Source organism: Dermacentor albipictus, chromosome 5 (genome assembly GCF_038994185.2).
Source record: "Dermacentor albipictus isolate Rhodes 1998 colony chromosome 5, USDA_Dalb.pri_finalv2, whole genome shotgun sequence".
Lineage (NCBI taxonomy): Eukaryota > Metazoa > Arthropoda > Arachnida > Ixodida > Ixodidae > Dermacentor > Dermacentor albipictus.
In genome coordinates, this window is record NC_091825.1 from 98,302,399 (window position 1) to 98,329,986 (window position 27,588).

General features: G+C 42.9%; 1 protein-coding gene and 1 long non-coding RNA gene across 2 annotated transcripts in view; one reads left to right on the top strand and one right to left on the bottom strand.

Moving 5' to 3' along the window:
* Positions 1–1,255: 1,255 nt before the first annotated feature.
* Positions 1,256–27,588, bottom strand: part of LOC135917274 (uncharacterized) — an 81,851-nt gene continuing 55,518 nt past the window's right edge. The window contains exon 2 of the mRNA XM_065450822.2: positions 1,256–1,382. The gene's annotated coding sequence lies outside the window, so the exon portion shown is untranslated. The remainder of the gene's footprint in view (positions 1,383–27,588) is intronic.
* LOC135917269 (uncharacterized) lies at positions 22,647–26,509 on the top strand. Its single transcript, XR_010569243.2, has 3 exons — positions 22,647–22,996; positions 23,750–23,863; positions 26,234–26,509. It is a non-coding gene; the product is annotated as an uncharacterized lncRNA (long non-coding RNA).

The following is a 27,588-nucleotide window of genomic DNA, read 5'->3' on the forward strand; positions in this document are numbered from 1 at the left end:
CCACTCCACTTCCCCCAGAAGACCTGTAAATACTTGATATGAAGGAGGAAAAATTTCGTCGTCATTTATTGAAGCCAAGTTTCTGTTATTACAGTAATATGTGAGGGTCGTGCTGGAGTAAAGCTATTTCAACGGATTCTGTTTTATTAATGACGCTGCGAGCGTTTACGTTTAGCAAATGCAAGTGTTTCTTTTGAATTTGAGAATGACGTCATGACTGGGATTTCTCGCACCGAAGTGTGATTAGTCATAACCTGGACGCGCCTGTTTTGCGAGTCATCCCAAACGAAAACATCTTTTTCGATCCTCAGCCTATCATGCACGAGAAAAGCCTTCTTTTCAACATCTCTTTCTGCCTTCGAAATTTCCCATAGTAGCTTACGTTTTCTAAGAGTTGAATAGGAATAGTCATTTTGAATGAATATACCAGATGCTTTCAGTTTCTTTATTTTATTGTATCGCTTTCTTTTCAGCAAAATCTTGGAGATATATAATGACAGGCCTTTTCCCGTTTCGCTTTTCGAGCCTGTGAATGCGCCCAATAAATTCGACCTTCACATTAAGTTAATCATTCAAGACTTCTTTATCTACCTTTTCTTTTGATGATTGCTCTGTCTCATTGGGCTTTCATTAATATCATAGTTGACTGTATTTGATCGCCGACTACAGTCTTCTAGGTCTGTCAGTTTGAAAGTTTGAAAGTTCATGACTTTTTCAATTGTCTGAAGGCTGGTTTCAAATTGCTCACTCGTGCCCGAAAACTGTGTAGCGTCACCAAGCCGTTTTTAAAACTGATTTAGCCACAGTTGGATGCTGCTGAATAATTTTTTTTTTCATGTTGGTTACTTCCTGTTTCAAGTCGTTCATGTCGTCATGCAAGGCAGCCTGGCCTTCGAGTAACTACTTAAACATTTCTTCCTGCGTTGGACCAAGATTCATTTCGTTATGCCCGCTACACATCAAGGACAGCGCTACTGTGTACCAACAGTCATCAATAACAACTGGCTTTCTTTCTTTTCTGCCAGTAACCATACATTACATATTTTGTTCCCGGGAACGGATGCAGCGATAACGAGTGCTGTATTTCACACGTAATACTATGTTGCGTCAAAAGCTCGCCTCAAAGTGTCACGCGATTTGTCATCTGTCAATGCCAGAGAGTCCAGATTATGTCCTTGGTCCTTGTACAGCTTTTTCTTAGACTGCCAACGTCAGCTCAGATATCCGCCAAAGTTGCGTGTACGTCTTTCTTGGGGGATTATAGCGGATCGATAGTGCGCCGTGCTCGTCTCGACGATGGCCTCCACTTGATTCTGTGCCCTCTGAGCCAACGGCCGTTGTACAAATAGCCCTTGTTGAAACGTCCCGGTTCAGTGCATTATCTGCAGAGTAATCAAAAGTGGCAAAGCCGGGAGCCAGTGTCTTCACTATATATATATATATATATATATATATATATATATATATATATATATATATATATATATATATATATATATATATATATATATATAAACGAGAAGAAAGGGGGTTAACCGAGGGACCCGATTTTTATTAGTCATATAATGAGAAGCCAAGAAACACTGACACCAAGGACAACATAGGGGAAATTGCATGTGCTTAATAAATGAAATAATGTAAGGATAAATTATTGAAAATTAAAGTGGATGAAAAAACAACTTGCCGCAGGTGGGAACCGAACCCACAACCTTCGCATGTCGCGTGCGATGCTCTACCAATTGAGCTACCGCGGCGGCGTTTCCCCATCCGCTTTCTTGGGTATTTATGTGTACTAGTAGAACCCTGGGAGTGTTAACCAGCGCCACCACTCACAGACCTTGGCGGCGGACGTGGAACGTCTTTTTTTTTGCCGCAGGCGTCACGAGAACGTGATCTTTTCGGGTGAAGGCAACTGGTCAATAAACCCACATATGCTACCTGAAGGCATCAATGTTGCCGGATTCGAGACCCTCGTTATGTTATGATAATATATATTTCGAGATATATAGATTCGAGACTATCGTTATGATAATATATATATATATATATATATATATATATATATATATATATATATATATATCAGTGGCGTAGCCAGAAATTTTGTTCGGGGGGGGGGGCTACGCCACTGGCCCGATATATATATATATATATATATATATATATATATATATATATATATATATATATATATATATATATATATATAGGTGTGTGTGTGCGTGTGTGTGTGTGTGTGTGTGTGTGTGTGTGTGTGTGTGTGTGTGTGTGTGTGTGTGTGTGTGTGTGTGTGTGTGTGTGTGTGTGTGTGTGTGTGTGTGTGTGTGTGTGTGTGTGTAGCTTCACGTTGCAGCTCAGCCTCCTCCTTAGGAGGACGCTTTAGCTCGGGTGCTCCTATTTAAGTACATGTAGAAAGGGGAATTCGTTTTTCCCTGCAACCACTTCACCAAATTTGAGGAGGTTTGTTGCATTTAAAAGAAAAAGTATAATTCTAGTGACTACTGGCTTCGAATTTTTCATTTAGGCGGTCAATTATTTATTAAAAATTGGCCAAAATTGAAAATTTTCTGAAAACGAAACTATCAAGTTTAAAACTCCGTGACTCAACAATGAAAAATGATATCACAATTCTGTGAATTGCATCTAATAGTACATCTACAGCGTACAAAATAGATCTGTTACACATGAATCTCAAAAAAAATTAGTATTGTGGAAATACGGCTTTTGCAGAACCCTTGTACGAAACGTAACCAATTCACGTAAGATACAAATTGACACAACAAACTTGTCCGCTTTGAATGTTATAATAAATGCCGTTTACAGAACCACAATATCTGTTCTTCATGCATAGCTATTAGTTTGTAAACGTCGTGCTTCTATTTTTTCAAACTTTCGAATTTTCCAAAATATTTTAAACAAAATTCAGGCCGTAAATAGAAGTTCTGTTTCCAACAGACATTAGGATTTAACTTTCTCTCTCAAATGCAACCAATTTCAATAAAAGCGATTAGAAGGATTATCTCAGAAAAGCGTTTCTGCGTTTTACAAGTATTTGAATAGGCCGTGTCGGATTGGGCCCGAGCTAAAGCTTCCTCTTAAACAATTTATCGAGGGATCAAATACATGAATAATAACTGCATTGTCATTGCCAAAGATGCTGCAAACGAATTCATGAAAGCTACGCACTGTAAATACAAGTAAAATATGTAATTTTTCATAAAATATTATACTCGTATGTGCCAAAGAGTGTGCCCAACATAACTGACGTCAATGCTTCCATGTTTTTTGTCTATTTACTAAGTCAAGAAAATATCACACGAACTTTAGAACTATATCAGTTCGAAACCAGGAAAGCAGTGCATGCCGCTGATATGATAAATTAAAAGGCAATGAACGGAACAAGTTGAGGACAAATATGTTAATGAAACTTTGTCATTCAAGAACCGTGCTTACATTCTTGTATATATGCAATGGCCAGTGAAAAAATCTCAATGACGCTGTCGTTTGTTCCACTGTATTACGCAGGAGTAGCTGTCCCTTGTCGTGTATCGTGAGTAATTGCACCGAAGTTTTAGTCGCGACAGAGAGCACGTATAAAAAGCAGGAGTTCTGCAAGATATATGAGGGCAAGTCAAATGAATGAGCCAACAACGGGGTACTTTATTTAAAAGTAGTCTTCATGAGAATTTAGACATTTGTCCTATTGACTAACGAGTTGCGTGATTCCCGTCTTATAAAACTCCTTGGGCTGCTGCTTCAAAAAGTCTATATCTGGTTCCCTTGAGCTGTTTTTTCGGTTGCCCCAAAATGTAGAAGTCGCAAGGTGACAGGTCTGAGCTGTATGGCGGATGTTGCAGCGTTTCCCACTTGAACTTTTTGCCACTTTTGTATTAACCACATAAGCGACGAGGGGACAGGCATTGTCGTGACACAAGATGGCCCCATTCGTCAATTTTCCACGTTGTTCGTTCTTGATTGCGACACCCTGCCGTTCTGGCGTTTCACAATATCGGAAACAATTGATAGCCTATCAAGATTTAGCGAATTCTATCAGTAATGGACCCTGTCGATCGAAAAAAAAAGTCAACAACACCTTTCCATCGGAAATGATGGCCTTTACGTTCTTTGGGTGTGGTAAATTCGAATGTTTCCACTGTAAGCTTTGCCGTCGTGTTTCAGGCTCGTAGTAATGGCACCAAGGTTCGTCCCCGATCACAGTTGCAAACAAGCAGTCGTCATGCTCATTGTGATACCCGATCAGATGAGTCAAGGCAGCGCGAAACTTCTCCGTCTTCTCGCGATGGATAAAAATCTTGGGGATCCATTGCGCACCAGAGAGCCGATAACCGAGAAGCTCATGAATTATAGCGTGAACCGAACCATGACTGTTGTTCAGACGGTCTGCCAGTTCATCGATGCTTATCCTCCGTTCTTCTTTCAGCAGCTCATGAACCTTTAAAATTGTGTGGGGGGTGATTGCACGATGGTTTTGGCCCGGTCTTGGAATGTCTTTGCAACGTCCTTTGAACCGTTTGCTCCAACGCTTCACAGTGGTCAATGAAATGCAGTGTTCAACGTACACAGCAGTCATATGGTGATTAATTTTGTTTTGGAAACACCTTCAGCTGTGAAAAACTTCGCGACACCGAGCTGATCAACTTTTGAAGTGTCCATTATGTGACGCAACCATATTCAACCCAGTGTATGAGAGCATTAAAGAACATTCATCTTTACACCTGCGTGTCACTTTTGTAAATGAGACATGCCGTTCTCCTGCGCGCATGCCTCGCAGATAATGAACCGAACCATTGTTGCGCGGTTAGGGTAGGCTCACTTTCATTAGACTCGCCCTCGTACATGAGAAATGGAAAGATACAATGGGATATGCAAATGAGAAAATACGGCTTGATAAAGGACAGAAAAGTGTCACTGGAAACAATGTTCACTGCATGTATACACAAAACCTCGCAACAAGATATTTAAGTATGCGTATAAGTCTCCAATGAGTCTATGTATTTAAGAAGAAGTAACTGTATATAATGCGTCAAACAAGGCAAATAAACATGTTGCACAATCATAGATTCACAGAATCCTATATTCCGCCCCCATTCCATCCACTCCCCTGGATGTATTGCACGCGACGGAAGGAGGCGTGCTTGCTCCCCGCTTTTCTCCTTTGCGCACACAAGACTGAGCCACCATCGTCAGCTCACCCATACCACCTCCTCTCCTACGCTTTCACTCGCACATACAGCATGCAGCGCGTGGTCACGATGTTATCACCCTTGGACTTTATACGAAGCATGAGGGCGATGGCAGGAATGCGCCTGGAGTGTCCAAAAAATTGCTTTCGCAATTTTGCAATATAATAGCAATATAATAAACGTATCCGGCAACTGAAGCGTCGCGTCACCCATTACTTTCCGCATAAGAAGTAGCAAAATCGAACTTTCACCATGCGACAATTCGCTGCGCCGCAACAATGTATTTTTTTCTGTGAGGCGGAGGCACCGAATTGAAAAAAATAAAACGCATAGGAAAGTATGTTGGCCAGAATCTAATGCCTACTTCGGGCACCTAATGGGGCTACGGAAGGAATACCGAAGAAAACATGAGACGCTTGGTCCACTGAGAACCATACGCATACTGCTCAGTATCCTACAGCGGCGAAACAAGATTCCGGAAAGGTTCCGCTCAAGGAATGCGGTGCAATCCTTCGAGTCCCCACAGTGATGGCAGCGAGCGACCATTGTTTTTTTTTTCTTGTCTGCTAGCCAGAAAGCGTCCAAAACTCTGTCCGGTGAAAATCCACTCGGCCAGAGCAAACCGAACGCGCACCGAAGTGCACCACACGGTGGTCGGGGCCATATGAGAAAAACGTATGCGCTCTGGCTGGTTCTGGCAGCCCGCGGGTAGGGTAGCGAGAACAAAAAAAAATTGAAGAGGCTCAATGTGTCCTCGCGAATAAAAGTCAAAGTAGAAAAAATAAATAAGAACGTAGTTACTTTGGCTGGCTTTAGTGTCTTGACATGGATGTTCTGGCGTAGGTTAAAAAAAATGTTGATATTTTTATGTGACATGACGGCACAAATGAACCACCCCAACGCTTCGTCTCATTGAACCTCGCTGCCTGCTTTGTCAACTCGTCTGCTAGTGTGTTGATTTGGCTTGTCTCGTTGTATGTTCCGATGTAAGACTTTAGAAAAGTCAATAGACCTTTGGCGTCAAATGTTTATAACAACATTAAACCCACAAAGTTCCGCAATTGAAAATCTAAAGCACAACTTTGGAAATGTCAATGCACCTTTCACATCAAGAGCTTATGAGATTTATACCCATAAAGTTTCGCAATTGATATCCATGCGCTCCATAGATTCCGTGGCCTCAGTGAGATGCCGCGGCGAGCCCGCTCACCATCAAAGCGCCCTTGAAACTTTGTGATCGGATGGGACTGCTTGGCGTTATGTGACTCCCGGTGTATGGGCGTTGCCACGAAATCCAGCCCGAGTTTGCAATCTTCTCGGTTAAATATCGTTTCGAGCGTCAAAAAGACATTCTAGACAAAATCCAGAGTGATTTCCGGCGCCGGGGGTCGCTTTGGTCGGCGGTGCATGGACAGCACGAAAAAATTTCGGGGGGGGGGCTGAAGCCCCATAAGCCCCCCCCCCCTGGCTACGCCCCTGATATATATATATATATATATATATATATATATATATATATATATATATATATATATATATATATATATTATCAATGTTGGCCAACAGAAAATGACAACGAAATCATAAGGGGAATTACTTGTTTTACTTATTGAAATGCAGAAATTATTACAAATAAAGGCAGAATGAAAGTGGATGAAAAAAAATTGGCTGCAATTGCGATGACTGCGTATGAATGAAGAAACGAAAGAAAGAAAGAAAGTAGGAAGGAACGAAAGAACTAACGAAAGAACGAAAGACCAGTTGATAGTTTGCGCTCAGCTGTCGTGTGTTGTTCTCTCGCTCAAGTCCTGTCCCTTCTTCGCTCTGTACAACAGTGTTAAGTATGTTAAGTAAGAACGAAATAACAAAGAAAGAAAGAACGAAAGAAATAAATGAAAAAAGACGGAAAGAGAGAACGAAAGAACCTTTGGGTATAGTGCATCAGGCGTTTGCAGCTCCATGCGTTTACTTCACACTGCGGTTCGTTATGTCTTGAAAGAAGTCTGACCCCTCCGACCGTATAACACAATGCATTACCACGTGTGCAGCAGGCTTTCGCCTTCACGTGTTACACGAGTGTAACATGCTGCCAAACATTTTTTTAGATTCCCTGACGAGGAATACGCGCGCTTGCGCATGTCTTGAACCATGAGATTCCTACAAGGACACTATCGGTGCCGTTTTGGCCTTTTCTAAACTTTCTTTTCTTTCATTTTTTTTTGTTCCTCTCGAAAAGGAGGGAAACTATCGTATTGATAGCTTTTTCGGCACCTTTGTTGCGGTCGGTCCCACGGTAGCCACAAAGGATGTCGATGGCTCGATCATTCGTTGGCAACACTGTGTCTGGACATCATCGCCAGAGCCGAGGCACTTATAGTCACTCGACACATCATGTGTACTACACAGAGGTCACGCAGAAAGCATTGCGATGCCGCGGCAGGAGCAAACATACGAAAAGAGCTAGAAATGAAATCATGTCGCGACTGTGGTAAAGAGACTCTCCTAAACTCTTAGTAGAGAGATAGAGCGGGAGAGAAAAGGAAGACGTTTCATCTTTCCCGTCTTTGCTGATATAGTTTATTGCGGTGCGCCTAGCATCTATCGCGGCGCACTCGAAACAAAAGTGGCCGCGAGTCGATTGATAGCGGCATTTCTAGAAATGCGTGGTGTGCGGCGAGAATTACAAAAGCGCTTCGTGCCTTTGATCGGCCGGCCAGCTCCGTTGGCCACCGGTGTGGTCGCGCACTCATCGTTTCTGCGGCTCCGCATGTTGTCAGCGTGGCATCCTAATGTACTTGTTCTTTTTTTTTCTGTTTCCTGGAAAAGGACAGCGCAGGAAGCTACTCGTTATTCTACAGCCCATGGTTACGGCACTTCTCTGTAGACGACAGGACGTAATATATTAAGTGTACCTTCTTTTTCCCAGATTTTAGGCAGTGTTCGTAGAAAGTGTATTGTACATGGCGTAACTGTTCTCAAAACAATTCGTTTCAGATGAGAAAGTCCGGAGCGCGAACAGAAAAAACATCTTAAAATATTTGAAAAAGAAAGAAAGAAAGAAAGAAAGAAAGAAAGAAAGAAAGAAAGAAAGAAAGAAAGAGAAAGAAAGAAAGAAAGAAAGAAAGAAAGAAAGAAAGTAAGAAAGAAACTAGCTTCGAATGCCAAAACAAGTGCCAAATATTTTCGTTTTCTATTACGAGCTTGGCAGAAAACACTGAGCATATTATGCACAACAGATGCGTTTATATCATGCGTATGTGCAAGCAAGTTAACCTGTGCTCATGCGGGAAGCTTCTTAATGGGAAAAGTGAACCGCCTCAGTAGCTTGTGACCTCAAGGCAGGAGGTTGAAAATGAACACAATAAAGGTTCACGTGAAAAGTGTGGGTGATTACATACTAATGCGAAATAGAAGGGCAACAGTCGCGATTCAATTCAAGGAGAAAACGGAACACAGTACCACAAATGCATCTGCAAAGCTAAATAATACAGACAGGGCGTGCTTGACGAAAGAAAGAGCGACTAACGTTGTACAAACAGAATCCGCAGGTGCCATAAAAAAGATTAACCCTTGGATGCGCTCACTGAAGATTATAGTGCAATGCGGCAGGTTGCCCAAACAACGGAGTACTCCCAAATGCGTCCGCAGGTATCCAAAGGCCCCAGCTGGCAGTCACAACTTGCACGAGTATTTGCTTCATGTAGACGCCTATATAATCCAAGTACGCATACAGCCGCAAACGAAAATTGAAAACCTCAACTTAAACGCTTGTTCGAGTATAACAAATTTTCAGGTTTACCCTAGCTGAAGAATCATTTTTCTACGACAATAATTTTTCAGGGTCTGCGGTAATACCCAGGGGGGTATGTTCGGCGAAGCTCGGCTCTGGCTACGTGCACTGCGATCTGAAATTCAGAAAAACAAGTAGCACTGTCGCTCTCGACGTCTGCGGCTTTGTAGCAACAAAATCTCTACAAGTGCTCATAGCTTGCCGGTCAACCCGGCCTCACTCGCGACCTCCCACAGAGAGATTATATAATACCCGGGGCATTGGCATCAGGGGTGGCGTAGTCCATGCCTCCGATAAGGTAATGAACGTCCCCGCTAACCCTCTCCCCTGCTTAAGCCATTGATCCGTACTCGTGACTAAAGATCATTATCTCTCTCTACAAACGGTGAATACGTGGCAAGGACAGGTGTGCTCACGCACGCAGTGATTTGCAACATTTGAGAAAGACTCTACATTACTGTATTTTGTGAAATGCTTTTATCCTAACGAATAAAATTGCAATGAGTAATGTTGTGGCTGAACATACTGCACCCTGAGGCTTACTGCCAACGCATACTGGAGGAGGTTCCGTACTCTCGATCTACGTCTCGCCACCAACGCAAGAATCAAAGGCGAATAGCTTTACAAAAGTAAACAAAAAAGAAAGAGGAGGGAAGGGGAATGTTCAGGTGAGTAGTTGTGAAAACACTCTCTGAAATCTGTTAGTGCCCTTATTTGAAGCCTCCTTATAAAAGCCGGCCGCCGAGACTTTAGTGAATGTGGGGTTCTACTTGTGATGCATGATGCAAAAGGTTTGATCGCCGACCGAAGTGACCGAATTCCAGTTGGAGTCGAATGCGAAAACGCTCGTGTACTTCGATTTATGCGTACGTCGAACAGTCCACGGTCTCGAAAATAATCAAGCGTCCTCCACCATCCATCCATCCACCCTTGCATCTTTCCATCCAATCCCAACCATACACAGCTTGACTGTTAAAAAAAAAAAGATCAGTAAAGTTGAGCAGGAAGATCAGCGCAATAGACAGGATGTAAGGAAGTGACAGACAATGGCGCGGACTTAAAATGTTTATTCTTTGCAGTAGCATATGTAGTGTATTCTCTCAACGTAAATATAAACTATACTTCTAGAGATACCAGTATTCAAGTTTCTCCCCTTTTTGCTTGGCGCGCGTCTAGAATGCTGTGTAATTCTTCCGCGGTCGCTTTCAGAAGGAGCAGCATGAGTGATTCGGATGAGGATAAGGCACTTTTCCTATACTTCAAGGATGAATATTGCTATATTTCTCATGCGTCCCGAATCCATGTAATATACAGTAAACGCTTCCTCTGACGTCCAGGAGCATTATCAAGAAGCGACTGCGCTGTAACGCCACACTTATCAATTAAAGCTTAAACTGGTAGGTGTGATACGAAACCTTTAGCTTTATTTGCCTCTATCACGCGGTTTCGTGGTTGCTCGGTCGTAGAACTTGGCAAAGAAAACGTTCGTTCGTTTGTTTGTTTCAGGTTCATTCGTTCGTTCTATTCGCTTACGTTGACAATCATCGTTGATAGTTTGTGCACAATTTTTACCTCTCTTTTGTTTTATTGAAATGAAAACAAATAATCAAACGTACCTAGTACGGCCTATCCAGGTCAGAAGGCTTACTCAGAAGCTGTTGCAGATATATTACTAAGCGCGAGCACACTGGAGATGAAGAAATATCTTATTGAGAATCAGGTCTTGCAGCTGTTACGAGTTGCACCGTGCCGTTGCAGGTGGCTAGCGATGCTATCGTCGCAATGCACACAACTACAGTGTAGTTCGCACGACCTCATTCGATGCTGGGAGCTCGTCAGTATTACTATATATTATGATGTCTGCAACAGCGGACGTTTCAGGCACACTGTGTGCATTGTGTGATCTCTAGGATGGACGAGGCCCCGCAAGCAGTACGGTCGAACTAATTGCACTCTCAGTTTCATCCGCACGCTACAGCAGCTCGAAATGTTCTGCGCTACGCGGGTATAGATAAGAGGATCACTGTAGAGGCGCGCGAGGGCATTGTAGGAGAGAAATTTATGGCCGAATTTTCGGGGAGAAAACGTGACCACCTTCGCGTTAGAACAAAGCCGAATGAGCACTTTGACCAGCGCGAGTTTCATTGTTTCGCCGTGTGTTCTTTCGCCCGCCTGACCTACGCTCGGAGAATCGGTGCCACCCTTAATTTTTGTGCAGCCGTTGAGCGGAACTCATTGTCTGCGTGAGAACAAAAGATCGCGCTAGCGTAACACACACACACACACACACACACACACACACACACACACACACACACACACACACACACACACAATATATATATATATATATATATATATATATATATATATATATATATATATATATATATATATATATATATATATATATATATATATATATATATATATAATCAGGCCGAGGCCAGCGATCGTTACGATGCTATTAGCCATCAGCCGATTCAATTCAACAGGTTGCCGATGATACGCTTCGGCTGTATAGGACAGACACTTTGGCTATATAGTTCTTACTTACGCACCGATTGGTGAGCTCATTGAGCCGGGTACGATTAATAAGTAAAGACACAGCCGTACAACGTTTTTACTCCGCAGGCTTGTAAACAAGCAGACATAGTACATGCAAAATCAACAGAGAAATATGCGCTGGTTCTTCTCTTTTTCGCTCTTTGCTGCTTCAAAATAGGGTATTTGCAAAGTAATTTTTGCAAACTTGACCACGTCTATCAAATTTTCGGGCTGAGAGAGAGAGTGGGAGACAGAAATAAAAAACTCATCTTTTTATTATAAGTCATGAGAGAGATACGGTGCCTTACTCTTGTTTTTAGCATCTGCAAAGCAGACGGGATGAGTATCAAAATTGGGGGTGAGGAGGATGCTAATGTTTTAGATGTACTCCTCGCTGAATGCCAAGTCTTCAGGAGTCTGAAGGATTATCTCGCAGTCGTTCGGGGATTCGGTGGGATGGATCTATTCCACGGACATGTTTTCGAGTGCAGTGCTGGTGACAGAAAAATTCGCGCCAGATTCTCAAAAGGTTTCGGCCCGCACGTAATGCAGTAGCACCGCCGCCGCATCTTCGTGATTCCACACTCTGCCCACATGAAGGGATTAACAATGGTAGAGCAAAGAATGTGTCAGGTTGGCGCCAACGTATCGACTAAGGGACTTGTCTCCCTTCGCCAGGGCCCTGACGAGTACAGGTTTCCTTGTCGAAAGTTGGCTGCAGCCTGAAGCATCCCTTGCTCGACCACTGTTTATCCTGTCAAGTGTCCATCTTCCCGTCCCGCACGCTTACACGCAGGCACGCACGCACGCACGCACGCACGCACGCACGCACGCACGCACGCACGCACGCACGCACGCACGCACGCACGCAGGCACGCACGCACGCACGCGCACGCACGAATAGAATATCCAAGTAGAAGAAAGAATTTCGGCTGCTGTATTATAACGGGATAAGTTTAATTGTATCAGATGACGAAGCCCAAGGCAATTTAGCGCTTTATGGATTTTTGTTAACTCGTGCAAATTCTCTTTCTTTCATTTTTCTTTTACTTAGTGCTCTTCTGGCGCGGAGAAAACGTCTTATGATCGGGAAAGTGGCTCGGATGCTACAGAAGCTGACTGCTGAGAGAGAACGAACACATTTAAAAGTGAGAAAAACACAGAAGTCGAACGGAGGAACTTTGGCTCTGGCCTGCTATATTGCGTGTAAGAAAGGTAGAAGGGATGGAAAAGAAAGAGAGATAAATAAAGAACAAGACAGACAGGGTGGTCGACCAGACGAGCGTCCGGTTTGCTACCCTACACTGGGGTCAATGAGAGAGAGAGAGAGAGAGAGAGAGAGAGAGAGAGAGAGAGAGAGAGAGCGGGTGCTGGACGTTCATACTCGCAGATATAATGTTTAAAAACAGCACTAAAGACGTACACCAGACAGCAGAACAGAGGAAGGGTCCCACAGGGCGCTCCCAGTACGTCTTTAACGTTGCTTATAAATATTATGGAAAACCACCAACTCGCCCAATCAGCCGTTCTTCTCGCAGATACAAGACTGCGTCGAGGTTTGGCTGTCGCCCTCGCAATTTGTGCCGGGTTGCATGTCTGTGGATTTCTTTTATTTTATTCGCAGGAGGCCTTGAAAAGCAAGCGTGGCCGGACTTGTATGTGCACAGCAACAAAAACTTAAAAAAAGAATGAGTACAGGTAGAATTTAAAGTGCGCGCGGTGTTAATACATTTTGCCCGAGTTGGATATGTAAGCAGCCACAACACTGAACTCACGGAGTGCTGCACGTTTATGGGTTTGCCGCTCGCGTAGGTATAGCCAATCATTTCGCGGCACAGCGTGAAACTGTGCAAAGGTAGTCGGCGTTTCGCGCTGGTTGAAGGCCTTCCATCAGGCAAGGCCTTATCGTCAGCCTGTTGTCATATTAGGCTTTCACACATAAATATAGTGCGCCAGTTGGCAGCCAACGACTCGGTTCTAATTAAGGAAAGACATTGCAGTTTCAGGGCATACGAAAATGTGAGAAAGCCTAATATTTCAAGGAACACTAACGAGCCGCATTAAGTATCAGATAATACTGGTAAATCATCCTTTCCAAGCTCAATTTTCAATCGTCCGGTGGAAATGAAATAGTTACCAGTGAAGAAAATAAATACTGAGCTTCCCTTCTAAAAGGGTCCCTCTCCAGGCCGCATAGAAAATTTTGCTTAAATGCTGAAAGTTCTTACGTGCCCTCTAAGGAGTGCTCGACCGCAAGAATTTTTCAAATGAGTCCATTGATAGCAGAGATAGAAATATCTGAAGTGCCGCGAACCTACGATTTCTGGAGACGAGCGTTACCGCCAACATGGACACTCTCTGCACTTTCCCCGTCTGGCCTGCGCAAAAGGAATTTCTTCCCTTCGTTCACCCATGCCGGAGTCGTGATTAATACGTCACGGGCTCCGCCTTCTTCTCTCTTTTTTTTCTCTCACGCATTTTTGTTGAGTGGCACACTTCCGATGACGGTCTCGATCGCGAGCTGTTGCGTTTGTCCCGTTTCGCGCAACGGACGATTAGCGGTATAAGTCAGTGCGACAATCTCGAGCACTGAGGCAGGCGCGAGAGGATGAAAGAGCATTATCCCGGCGCTGGAATGCGGTAGAAAATGGCATAGTTTCGTTTTCTTCGCGCGCGTGACTGCACGACGTGGAAGCAAGCAGACGAAACGGAAAACGTCTGTTTTGCTACGGTACGAAGTAAAGCCAAAACACGCAGAGATTCGATTTGTACGTTCTAGTGTTTCTCTAAACTTTAATTCGTCTACTTGAGAAACACATTAACCAAATAACCGGCGTTGCCTTGTATAATTCTCGAAGTCACGTGTCACTGTGAGTGACGTCACACACAGCACTGCAATGTACGTCGGCGCACTTGCGTGACAGACGTGGATTCTGCGGCTGGGAGCACGGCGCCCGCGATGAGTAGGGCAAACGACGTTTGGTTTGAAATTTCAGCTCTTCCCGCGCCGCGTTGGAATGTAACACTTAGCAGACACGATCGTTAGCGCGTATTGCATGCACTGCGCTTGTCAGCTTAAAACCACCAGACCTTGGGGTCCTTTAAATTTCGCGCCGGATTTTCAGCGCCGGAACGTCAGCTTGGCATCACGGCTTTAAATTAAATTATGGTGTTTTACGTGCCAAAAACCACTTTATGATTATGAGCCACGCCGTAGTGGAGGGCTCCGGAAATTTTGACCACCTGGGGTTCTTTACCGTGCACTTAAATATAAGTACACGAGCGTTCTCGCACTTCGCCCCCATCGAAATGGGGGCCGCCGTTGCAAGGATTCGATCCCGCGACCTCGTGCTCACCAGCCCAACACCTAGCCACTGTGCAACCTCGGCGGGTGTCACGGATTTCAACACGTTTTCTGGTGTTTGGGCCGTTTTGGCGAAGGAAAGTTATTGAAACTTGCTAGATCGACTCCTTTGTACACATCACAACGCAATGTAGCCCTCCTCCAACAAGAAACAACCGCTCAATTTCACAATTTCACAATTTATTTATTTATTAGTAAAAATACAGATAATTGCATGTGCGTAGTATACATAAGGAGTACATATATACATATACATCATAAGTACATATATATACGCTTTCGAAATTCGCTATATCACGGGCGGGCCGGTACGGCAACTTCACGCTGGCCTCATCACCTGCGTTTCGTTTCAGTGCCTTTTCTCGCTTACCATACCTCCTCCCGCGGTAAGAGTGATCCTTCTACTATGGCACAGACGTAATTTACAAATTGAGCGTAATTACAAATTGAGCGTAATTTACAAATTGAGCGTGCGCAGACAGTGTTCCCTCTATTCCGCTTTCCACTTTCTGTTCCCCCTTTCCCTTCCCCCAGTGTAGGGTAACAAACCGGACGCTCGTCTGGTTGACCTCCCTGCCTTTCCTCTCTTTGCTCTCTCTCTCTCTCTCTCTCTTGAGCTTTGCCTAAGATCGCTTTTTAAGTGTTCCTTTAATGGCGAGACGCTGATCTCATAACAATTTCATATGTGCCCCAGACATACACCAGCCTGCCGTTTACGCCGCTCGAGAAAATGGCAAGAGGCCGGGGGAACGCCATCTTGTTAGTTAGCGCACCGAAGCGTGTGCCTACGTGGGCAATTTGCTGCGTGTATAGTCGAGGCTGGTCAGCTCAGCAATTTTGTGATTAGTACGCGCACAATTTACGGCGGATAATAATTGCTGATTTATGAACCGAGCTTACTTTCGCCGCCGACGCAGATGTGTGCACACCTTGACTATTGTTATATCTAGCCTTAAATAAGACTAACTTCTTTTATCGTCGGTGTTAAATTTCCCGCTTTTTACTTGTTGACAAGCGCGGGAGCAGCTGATTACCGGAGAGCTCCCACGTGGCTTGAGATTTGCACACACAACACGGCACGTAACAAAAGAATAATAGTACGAAGCCGTAGCGGAAACAATTGCTGTCGTAAAAAGTACAATTAACATGCAGTCACTTCTGCCTGAGGTACGTAAACAGTTCATAATATAATGAGGCACTTGTTAGTGCCATGCTGTTGTATCATTTGTTTCTTAGTTACAGCGCAAGCAAAAGAAAAAGAAACAGAGATATATTACTGGACCTCACAGCAAGAACACCACGACCACACACGAATAAACACTGAAACGACCACGAGTGAACAAAACAAACGATTTGATTATTCACATGTCGCGCACTAGCGCGCAGATGTGAACGTCTGCTTTGCTTTCTCGTTCCTGAATGGACAGTTGTTATTCAAAAGCTGCCTCGTTCACACGTCTAATTTATTTGCAGTCCCATGGTTTAGCACTTAGGTCTAATAATGAACTAATATGCACGAAATACGCCGGCTATATGTCTTCCTTAACGAAAGAAAATTGTGTTTGTTTCAAACGCAGATGAACGCTGTGGGCCTACAACTTCTCCGAGCAGATAATAATGTTCGCATTTATGCGCCGTCAATGCTTACTGGCGCAGCTCAAGCGCATTTATATAGCTTTCGAAAAAGGAAAGCAGGTCGCGTCCTTTCCGCATATGTGCTGTGCTATTTGCAGTAGTCGCGATGTTTAATGTAGCTAGGTGCGACGCTCAGTGACGTCATAAATTAGGGAAGTATATGCGACAAAAGCGCCACTCTACCCCGTGTCTGGCGAAATAATTTTCATTGGGTAGGCCCTGGTTGTGCAATATAACGGCGGCAAGATGGTCGCTGATTTAACGTTGCGAGACCGCGGACTGGTAGCTCTGAAAGAATAATACTTGGTCTATGGCGAACGATTGAGCTACATGAGAGAACACTTGTGAGTTTAGAAATCTTGTTATAAGGTACAATAATGTGAGGCTCATATACTAAATGCTGAGCACATAATCGCTTAGATACCATGGATCTAATATGGGTTGTACACGTTTGAATTTGTTATGTGGGGTGTAATGTGGCTATGTGCAGATACGTCAGCCGTCTCGCCTGCAACACTTGCCACTTCTCTGGATGTTTTAAGGGCAAAGCCTTAATTGACTCGCACACGCGATGGCCCTAAAAAAATAAATAAATAAAATAAACGCGTCGTGCGGTACAAAGGTGCAAAAGCTATCATCATCAGCAATGGCTCATACCCCCCTAAGCAAGAAAAAAATGCAGCGGCTCATTCCTCTCGTAATGCATGAGGATACCAGCACTCATCAAAATAAAGCATGCAGTGCATATATTTTTTTTAAAATCACGCATGCAACGTACGGAAATGTGGCGTCTAGACGAGAACTGAAAAAAAAAAAAATCACGCGACTTTCTCAGTAACTCATACCCCCGGAAGCAAGCAAGAAATGCAATGGCTCATACCTCCGTAAGGCTGCAGAGGCTACAAACGCTCAGCAAAGTGAAGCGAACAGTCCGTACATTCATTGAAATCACCCCAGGATCTGGGGTTGCATGTCAGGCGAGCAGCCAGGCTAACATCTCCAGCATATTATTAAAGCCTGTTTTTCTCTGAAATCACCCATACAACACACAAAAGAGCATACGTTTCAATTCCCTGCTGAGAGGGTGCAACGTAAAGTCGAAGAGAAATGTCGGGACGAGTCTGAGCCCGCTATACGAGCGCGCGAAGTCGCAGCAAAGCGTCGAACACGAGCCGAAGGAGCCGAACTACGAAAGCAGCGACGTGACCATGCGAGACGGCGCATTACGAACTGTGCAGCAGGCTTTCACCTTCACGTATTACGGAAGTGTAACACGCCCTCCGCGTGCGTGTGCGAACTCACCGCGGCTTTCCTCCCCCTCCCTTCCCTCTCTCTATATTACCTTTCCATTCCTTCTTTCACGTCCCCCAGAGTAGGGTAGCCAACCAGACGCATTTCTGGTTAATAACCCTGTCTTCTCTCTTTAGTTCCTCCTCCTCCTCTATCTTGAAAGAACGTAAGGCGTGCCGACGCGGACACAAGAGAAGACAACCAGACAACAATAACAACAGGGCATTTGTGCTGTTTGGTTCGCTTCTCTTGTGTCCGTGTCTGCACGCCTTACCTTCTTTCATGATGAATTCATACCACCTAGCAAAACTTTCTTTGGTTCTAAGTTCTTGAAGTATTTTATTTATTTATTTATTTATTTATTTATTTATTTATTTATTTATTTATTTATTTATTTATTTATTTAAAGATACCTTACAGGTCCCTACAGGCATTGTGTAAGGGGGGACCGAGAGCACACTCAAAGATTATAACATACAGTAATTAGAGTACATATGTGAATACATATGCAAAATATACAGCCTAAGAAATGCGTTAACATACAGTAATGTGGTGTTACAATTGTAAAATGGACAAACCGTATGCTTCCGAACGCGACAGGTCATTGAACAATAAACTTTCACACAGTAAAATATAACCAACAGAATTAGAGAGCGAGCGGGACATAATTAGGCTATAGCAAAACAGTATTTAACGGATAGTTACACATTAATATAACTGGCAAGGCAAGAAAAAATAATACGTTAGAACGTCAGATAGTTGAGCTAGTTGGTAAGGATTCATTATGCAAAAAAAAAAAAGAGGTGAGGCGTGCAGACAGGACACAAGAGTAGAGAAGTTGACAACGTTCATGTTGTCCACTTCTCTACTCTTGTGTCCTGTCTGCATGCCTCACCTCTTTTTTTTTTGCATAATCTACTACGTTAGGTTATGTAGAGTTTGAAAAATGCGTTGTTAGAAGAAGCCAGAAATTTTCTTGGTCACTCTGACAAGCTACGGCGTTAAAAAGGTCGTTCCAAAGGCGAAGTGCTCTTGGAAGAACGGAGTAGTTAAATGAATTGGTCTTTCCGTAGATGCGCACGAAATTCAGCCGATTGTACAACCGTTGTGACCTGTACCCTTATGAAAATGGATTTAGAGTTCCTTTAGAACTCCTAATGAGTTCCTATGGAGTCAAAAGGGACTCTATAGGAACTCGCGAGCTATAGAGTCGTCTGCATAGAATCTCTATAAGAAGTCTATAGAAACCTTTCTATAGAAACAAGTCATTTCACACACAATAGATGTTCTATAGAGGGTGTATTGACGTCCTATGCACTGAATTCTATAAAGTAATTTTGATAGAATGTCTTTAAAACTTCTAACGCGACTTGTCTATAGAATGGCTCTCCATTCGTTCTCTATAAATGTTCTATAGAGATTGTATTGATATCATATGTACTAAATTCTATAAAATAATGTCTATAGAAAGTTTTTAACACTTCTAATGCGGCTTGTCTATAGACTGACTCTCCATTCACGCTCTATAAGCAGTCTATAGAGGGTTTATTGTCATCATATGTACAATATTCTATAAAATAATGTCTATAGAAAGTTTTTAACACTTCTAATGCGACTTGTCTATAGACTGACTCTCCATTCACCCTCCATAAATGTTCTATAGAGGTCGTATTGACATTTTATGTACCAAATTCTATAGAAAATATTTTATAGAACGTTTTCGGAAACGTTCTATAGAGGTCGTATTAACATCTTATGTGCCAAATCCTACAGAAAAATGTTAATAGAACCTTTTCAGAACTTCTAATGCGGTCTGTCTACAGAATGGCTCTACATCCTCCATAAAAGTTCTATAGAGGTCGTGTTGACATCTTATGTACCAAATTCTATAGAAAAATTTATAGAACGTTTTCAGAACTTCTAATGCGGCCTGTCTCTAGACTGGCTCTCCATTCCCGTTCTAAAAGTGCGCCATCATATGGCATACGTACTGAGTTCTGTAAAGGAACGTTTATAGGAAATTAAACAAGCTAAAGTGCGGCCTGTCTAAGAACGGCTCTATATTTTCACTCTATAAACAGTACCCAGTGCATCGCCGGATTATGGGTCCAGTGCCGCGCGCTGGATGCATGGGGCGCTGGGCAAGCGCGGCGTACTGGGAGGCGCTGGTTACTGGTGCGAAAAACAGCTCTAGCGCGTTAAATACGCGGTGCCTGGACACCGTATGTCTTTTTTTTTAATACAGAAAGCAACAGATAGCGTTTTAGTACAATATAAATCGAAAAAATGAACATGTAAAAACAGAAGTGCTCTGATCAGGATTCGATCGTCGTACCTGCAGATCCGCAGCCCGGCTCATTACCGCTACGCCACGTCAGCATAGGGACATGGGCGGATAATTTAGCTCATCAAAATCGAGAAGCAGTTTTAGTTTCACAGAGAGGAGTCTTGCACAGACGTGGTAGATGCGCTATCGGCCAGCAACTAAAACTCACGCCTGTACCACAAAGAAAAATTTGCTCTCCGTGTTCAATAGTGTGCTCGGAAGTGCCATAACATGGACTGCGATTGGTATTTTAGCTTCGAAAAAAGTCCTAAATGAACCACCGACCCGGGGCGCTGCATGAATGAGCTGTTACTGCCGATTTCGATAGCCGTTTCTTGTTCTTCACGCGAGGGGTATGCAATGTTTTCTTAGTTCAGTGATGCCTTTCAGTCTACACGTCTGTCTAGCCATATATATTCGTCAGAGAAACGCAGGCTAGTGCTGGGAGCCTTCGGCGACAGCACATATACCTGCGTTTATGATGCGTCACATCGGCGCTCCTCACTTCTTGTGCTGGCACTGTAGACATGAAAAAATTGTTTATTTAAAAGCACCGATGCGAAATCGGAAATATAAAGTAATTTATCCTTTTTAGACTTCTTGATTCTTGAGGTTAGACGCGCCGATAGCGTGCAGACGGACTCGGCGGACACGCTATGCCTAAGCTTCGATGGGGCTGATCTCGGCGCGGGTAGCTGGCGAAAGCTAAAATGTGTGTATTTGAGCCTCAGAACTCTTTTTAGTACAATAGGGAAAGTGGAAGCGCACGAATCGCCTCAGCCTTGTTATCGGTGCGATAATATCAAGCAGCGGTAGGCTTCGAACTCGGGGTCCGTTCGAGCGCGTCTGAACGACTTCTGGATTTCATGTCCACTCCACAACACTGCGACAATGGCGATAACTCCCAGTCATATGTTACGTGCGAACTACTAAAAAAGCGGCGTCCTCTGCGTTTACGTGGTTTCGTTGAAGAATTTAGCTGTCCGCCCTGTCAAAAAGCAAAATGCAAAAAACGAAAGTGATTTTCAGTGTCACATGTGCAGGAATAAACAAGGCAGCTCACGCACCTTTATTCCATGCTGCGACACGAAATAGTTCTATGACCCTAAGATATAGCGTTATTTAGGACAAGATACTAGTATCAAGCCATGAAATCGTATAAAGCATTTAATATTCAGCAGCGCTCGTCCTTGCGTGCTGGAGCCAGCGCGGCACAAACACAACCAGCGCCGTTTCCAATGCGAGCGTCTCTTCCAGTGTGACCCAGCTCTTATCCAGCGTTCTCACTGGTCTCGAGTGAGTCCCAGCGAGCGCCAGCGTACCCAGTGCGATCCAGTGCTTAAAAAAAAAGAAAGAAAAAAGAAAAAAGAAAAACGCGCTGGTTTCACACTGGAAGGCACTGGAAGACGCTGGTTCTTGCAATCGGCATTTCAAAGGTTTTTCACTATCAAGTAAGAGCATCGTTAAAAAGACACTCATTGACCAAGGCAAACATCACACTAATCGAAATTAGGAAAACCAAAGAAATATAACGGAAGCGCGCATTGTGGTTTATATCGCATATGCAGGTAAATCACAAAGATGTATACCAAGAAACACTAGGCAAAACTGCGCCTTAGCAATCGCGTCATATCTATTTGCTGGCATGCAGTGACTGCAGCACTTGGGGCGGAAACATATCGAACGCCGCCGCACATTTCTGGCACATACCACTCAAATGCGACAAATGCACGCTGCAGAAACGATTTTTTTTTTTCAAGGAATCTTGAAAAGTCACAGACCACATGAGCGCGATCCGCGCATGATAAGCGCATCGCCACGAAAGCAAGATAGGGAACACATAAGCGTAACCTGTGCCTCACGGGTAAAATTAAACATCATCGTAAATACGTTGCTGTGCGACGGACACAAGCGCACGGAAACATCACACACTGCACACGTGTACCTCCGAGGTTGTGTCGACAATTTCTGGGCTACATTTAAACGACAGCAGGAAGCTACTTCAATGAGAAACAAAGTGAGGGCGCCAGGCACTGCAGGTAACGGCTGCGCATAAAGTCAGTTAGGGTTTTAAGGCCAGTGACCGAGGTTGAAATCGTTAAAATCACACCGCAGCGATAGCTTACACAGGGTAAATTGTCGAGATCTTGAAGGCCATGCTTTTTGCTGACTACATGTGGCATAAGCGATTCAAAAGCAAGAATACTGCATGTAATTTATTTCTACCCTAAACTATAGCACACAATATGAGTATGTCAATGTTTCTTCTTGTCTAGCAACATATGTATGTAGTTCGGCTCAAAGGCCGGCTCAAAACAGCACAAAACCTGCTGTAGTGGGTATTATTGTGGGAATCACGGAGGCCACAGCAGCCGCACTATTATACAGACGGCGCTGGCGGCGCCGGTATTTTCGTATTCAACGCGACAGGTAGAATACGAAGATACGGCGTGTTGTTATTGCTCCGTCTTCAACGGTTGTCGTGCGAGCTGCGTCGATGTGTTTGTTTGATCGTGTGTTATTAGGTTTGCTGTAATGAAATGAGACGTAGTTCGCGAGCACGAAAGTGCCATAAGATGGCTTGAGTCTCGCTGTAAGCACGCCGTATGCGTGGCGCGCCGGCTAAATGTGGACCAACGATTTTCATGCCATGGAGTGCGTTCCCTTTGTCTCCGCTTGTGTTCGTGGAAAGTTTGGTGGACGGCGCAAAGAAGTAATGCGTATTATTAGCGCGCCTCAGCTCGTCCACTACCCAGTGGCTTGTTTGCTGCAAGTAACATCGCAGACGCATCACTGGAAACTTGGAGAGTGCCTTTCGACCTCGTCGTACTGTTGAAACGGTAAGCAATCGTGCTCGCCAACTACACATGCGTTCATCCGTGTTGTGCGTGCTTCCCGTGTGTGTATAGAGTGCCTTGCGAACGTAGTAAGTGGAACACCCACGACAACAGTGAACCCTGTGCTGATACTTGCTACGCGCTGGTTGTAAGAATTGTGTACGCAACTCTATTGCCACAGTGCGGAATTGATAATCCTGATAAGCGTTTGCTTCCCCAGAGAAAATTTTCGGAAATCGTGTTCGCCTTGTGCAGTTGTGCGTGAGCTCCCGCTTGTCTGCTAAAGTTGCATAGTAACGACCCGTCTACCTCTTCATCGATTCTTTCTTCAATGACGTTTCCTCACTTATAAATGCTTCGACGTTGTGCACAATCTCTGCTTACGAGGTTTTTGGCTAACGAACAGTTCTAAGAAAAAAATGTAAGCCAATCACAGCATGCTACTAGTACAGCTTTATTTCCAAGGCAAGATGTGTTGACATAACTGACTTAACTAAGCATTACAGGGGAACGTTGCCTATACTAAGTAATGGAAAAAAAACATTAAGTTTAGATTGTAATCTGCTGCTGCGGTGCGATTCGATGTAGAGGTTCGCATTGTCATGACATTCGATGATTTCAAGCATTTGCTCTCTTTCCACATTAGTGCAGACATTGTTTTCGTGAATCAAAATTTTAAGTGCTGATTGCATGTTTTCACGATATCACAGCTTTATTGTGACACTGCTATAAGCTAACATAGAATTGATTTTGTAGTGGCGAGGCCGTGACCCACAACATAAACTACAAGATCGAGGAGCCCCAAGAAATGCAGACCCTGTGGATATATGGCTGCAGCAGCATGGCGTGTGATCTGGATGGTCATGACAGGTGTGTATGAAATGTACGTGTTCCAAAAAGGGTGCTTGGTGTCATTCATGGTGAAGTTTGTCAACACATTACTTAATGCAGCATACTAAAGAGACTAAATATTTATGCAACCTTATTGAACTTGCTACCTATTAGTGTGCATAGCCATTATGCCCACATGATTGTGTTGTGTATAAAACTATACCCAACCATTCCTGATGTTTAGTATTTCTTTTGCGTAAGTTGCTTACCTGCAAGTTACATATATTTTTTGCTTTGTACATAGTGTATTTATGACTTTTTATTGGGGTTTTATTCTTTGAAAACTATTTCCTATGCTGTACCCCTATTTGCATAATTTTTTTCTGTGTGTGCTACAATCTCGTGCAGTTTTCTGTGCATGTAGGAATTCGAAGGGTAGTGGACTAAATATGTCACAGGTCTAAGCACGTAGTGTGCACATCTTTGTTTATCATTGATATCTTTACAGTTACTTCTCTGTTCCCATAGTAACAGCCACTGCAAAATACACATTTGGTGAGCTTTAATTTCTTGAAAATTAATATGAAGGTCAGTATTTACTAAGCTGCATTTACTTCTGTAGTACATAGGCACAGACTGATATGGATACCTTGTGACCTACACAGGATGCCTTTTTTGTTTGTTGCATTAAATATGGGGGCTCACCCACATCTCTTACTATATATGTGGTATGCCTCATTGATTTCACTTGTCAGTTTTTACAGTGGATGAAAACAGATGAACGATTGTAATCCAACATGAAGCCCCGTTGTGGAAATGTACGGCCAAGTTGGATGACCATACTGGTCTTTTAAATGAAATATAGTGATCTCTTATACACATAAGATACCGGCCAGTTTGCCCTATGTACGCTTGACCACATGTGAAAGGGATACAGTGCACTCACTGCCTGTGACACACGACAAATTTGGTGGTATCTTTCACCGAGCAAGCCTCCCTTGCCTGCTTGCCTTTCTCAATTCTCTTGCACACTTCTGTGCATATGGCACCCTGACAAGAAAGGCTTGCTTAGATACCACTAAATTTGTCTTGTCTGTCAGGGGTAGTGTAGTCTATTCTTGTGATCATGTGTATATTTGGTCAAATGTACATGCAACAGATTGGCCGGTGCCTCAACACGTACCTAAGACAGCACCACAATTCACTCCCCGGATCAGTATGTTCATCCCACTTGACCATGCACCGATGGGACTGGGGCTGCGCGCCAGATTTAGACTGTTCATCTGTTTTGTTCAGCTGCGGCAACCAATTGACCAACAACATCGCTGAGGAATGCCACATAAAAAGACTGGGTCACAATCTGTTTACTGAATTGTCCGCAACCTTCGTAGTAACAAATTTGTTTGTTGCAACTAGTTTTAGGCGCGTTATTTCTTGTTAAATTTTCTGCTTAACCTATAGAGCAGTTATGCAATCAATTTTCAAAGTTAATTCATTAGTATAATTTTTGTTTTCTGTTTTTCACATGCCAGGTTGCAAGAAGGACCCTTTTTAATTAAAACTGAATTAACTTTTCAATTGCAATTGGGCAGTCTTATCATTGCGTTTAGGATACATATCAGTGTACATACCCATACTAGATTAGAAACTAATTGTTTCAATAACTCAAAAAGCACGAATATACTGTGTCCATTGTATCTGACAGTGACACCGCGACTGTGTTCCAAATACCACAAATTGACAGTTATCCATCATAGTTTGCGAAAACAACTTAAAACATTATTGTTCCCCATACAATGCATACTTAGATGCATCGTCATGATTGCCCAGGCTCCATGTGAGAAATTTATGATTCGCATATTAAGCATAGTACATACCAACTATGGCTAATAGCGGATGGAATATTAATTTTGTCTACCGCTCAGCAATAGAAGCCAGTAGGTCATTCCCTTCTTTTAAAAAAAAAAATTTTCTATGCATAGTGTGACATCTGTATAGGACTTAGCTCATGGGTGTTCCTGCTTGCTTATGTTATAAATGGGAATGTGTTGTCATTGCAAGATGAGATTAATGTGTGACTAGGCTGTTGTCGTTCGGAGATGCTTTTTGCCATCAGCAATGATATTCTACTGCCAGGCACATTGGCCCAGTGCTGATGTCACTGAATCTTGGGAAAGTAAAAATATTCTCAAAAGTGATTCTCAAAAGAACTGCCACTGTTTGGCAGAGTGGTGGGTAGGTGGGGCGTTCTGCCACCTTTCTGTTATAATTTTTTTCTGAAATACTGAAATGAAACTTAGCATAATGCTACAACTATATAGATATTTGTGGCATGTTTGTGCCTGCTAATACATTATGACTGAATGTTCATTACACCTTTTGAAAATTAATTTCAATTTTATTTTCCAGGCTCCACCGTCGCCGTTACTAGACGGACCAAATGAGGCCAAAAACTAGCCTTTCCTCGCTCCATTCCTGGGAAGTGAAATAGCAGGTGGTCATGTAAGAATGAACTTGCAACCATGTGGGCAGTAGCCAAAGCTCCCTACAGTTCATGCTGGTGGTGGAATGCTAAGACAAACCGCAATATTTGTTTGTTTACTTATTCACTTAATATTTATTTATTCATATCTCATGAATACTGTGCAGTTTTTTTAGCAAGGAGTCAGGTAAAATAAAGAAATATTGTTGCATCAAAGTAAACATTATTTGAAAAAACATAATTCAGGTAGCACGAATTCATGGAAACTGTAAATTTTGAAGAAACAGAGCAGTAAGGTTAACAAATCTTATATAACAAAAAATGAGATCACATTTCTGTTGGACCTAATACCATAATTTAATCTGTCAAATTAGAGATACCATATGCTGCTCTAATATACAATCACTAATTTATGAGTAGATGCGCGAAACTCTCAAACGTTGCAACAATTTCATGTAAGCTGTAAATTCATATATACAGTTTGTTGACTTTAGACATAGCAGATGGAGTCTGCAGAACTATGATATCTCTTTCTGGCACAGAGACGGGCATTAGTAAGCTTCGTGGTGTTATTTTTCTTAAACCTGCCAAATAGTTCTTTCTGCAACACGTAGAATTCTCAAATGCCGCAAACTTAATTCAAATTAGTGCTGTGGTTGTCTCAAAAGTATTTCTGTATTTTGGATGTATTTGAGTAGGAAAATTTACAGGATTAACGAATTTGTGCTAGCTCTTTTTTTTTATTTACAGTTGCAAACTAAGTCCTTTTCCTTCATGTTTTGCTATTTTCAGAAAATTTTAATAAAGATTGATGGTGTTAATGTAAAAACTATTATTTAAACATTTTTAAATGTATCAAACCTCATCAAATTTGGTTGCATAGTTGCCGAGAAAAACGATTTTACTGTTCATGTGCATTACATAGGAGCTCCTGAGCTAAATCTTTTTTAGTCATTGCGTGTGTCGGTCTGGTTTGTATTTCTCACCCTAATTAGAATATTGGCTCTGATCTCAAAATTGTTTCCCTTACAACGAAATACAAGCTTTTAAACTTTTTACGATATATGCTGTACTGCTCTATGATAACCCCTGTTTGCCACATTTTTGCAGGGCCTACCAGTGCTAATTTTACACATAAACATAGACTAAAATGCCGTGTGGTTTCGGTATATGGTGTACTTATCTGTGAAAGCCATTATTTGCCACATTTTTGCAGCGACTGCCAGTGTTATTTTTGCTCAGACTAAAATGTTGTGTCGTTTCGTCAGGCTGACACAACATT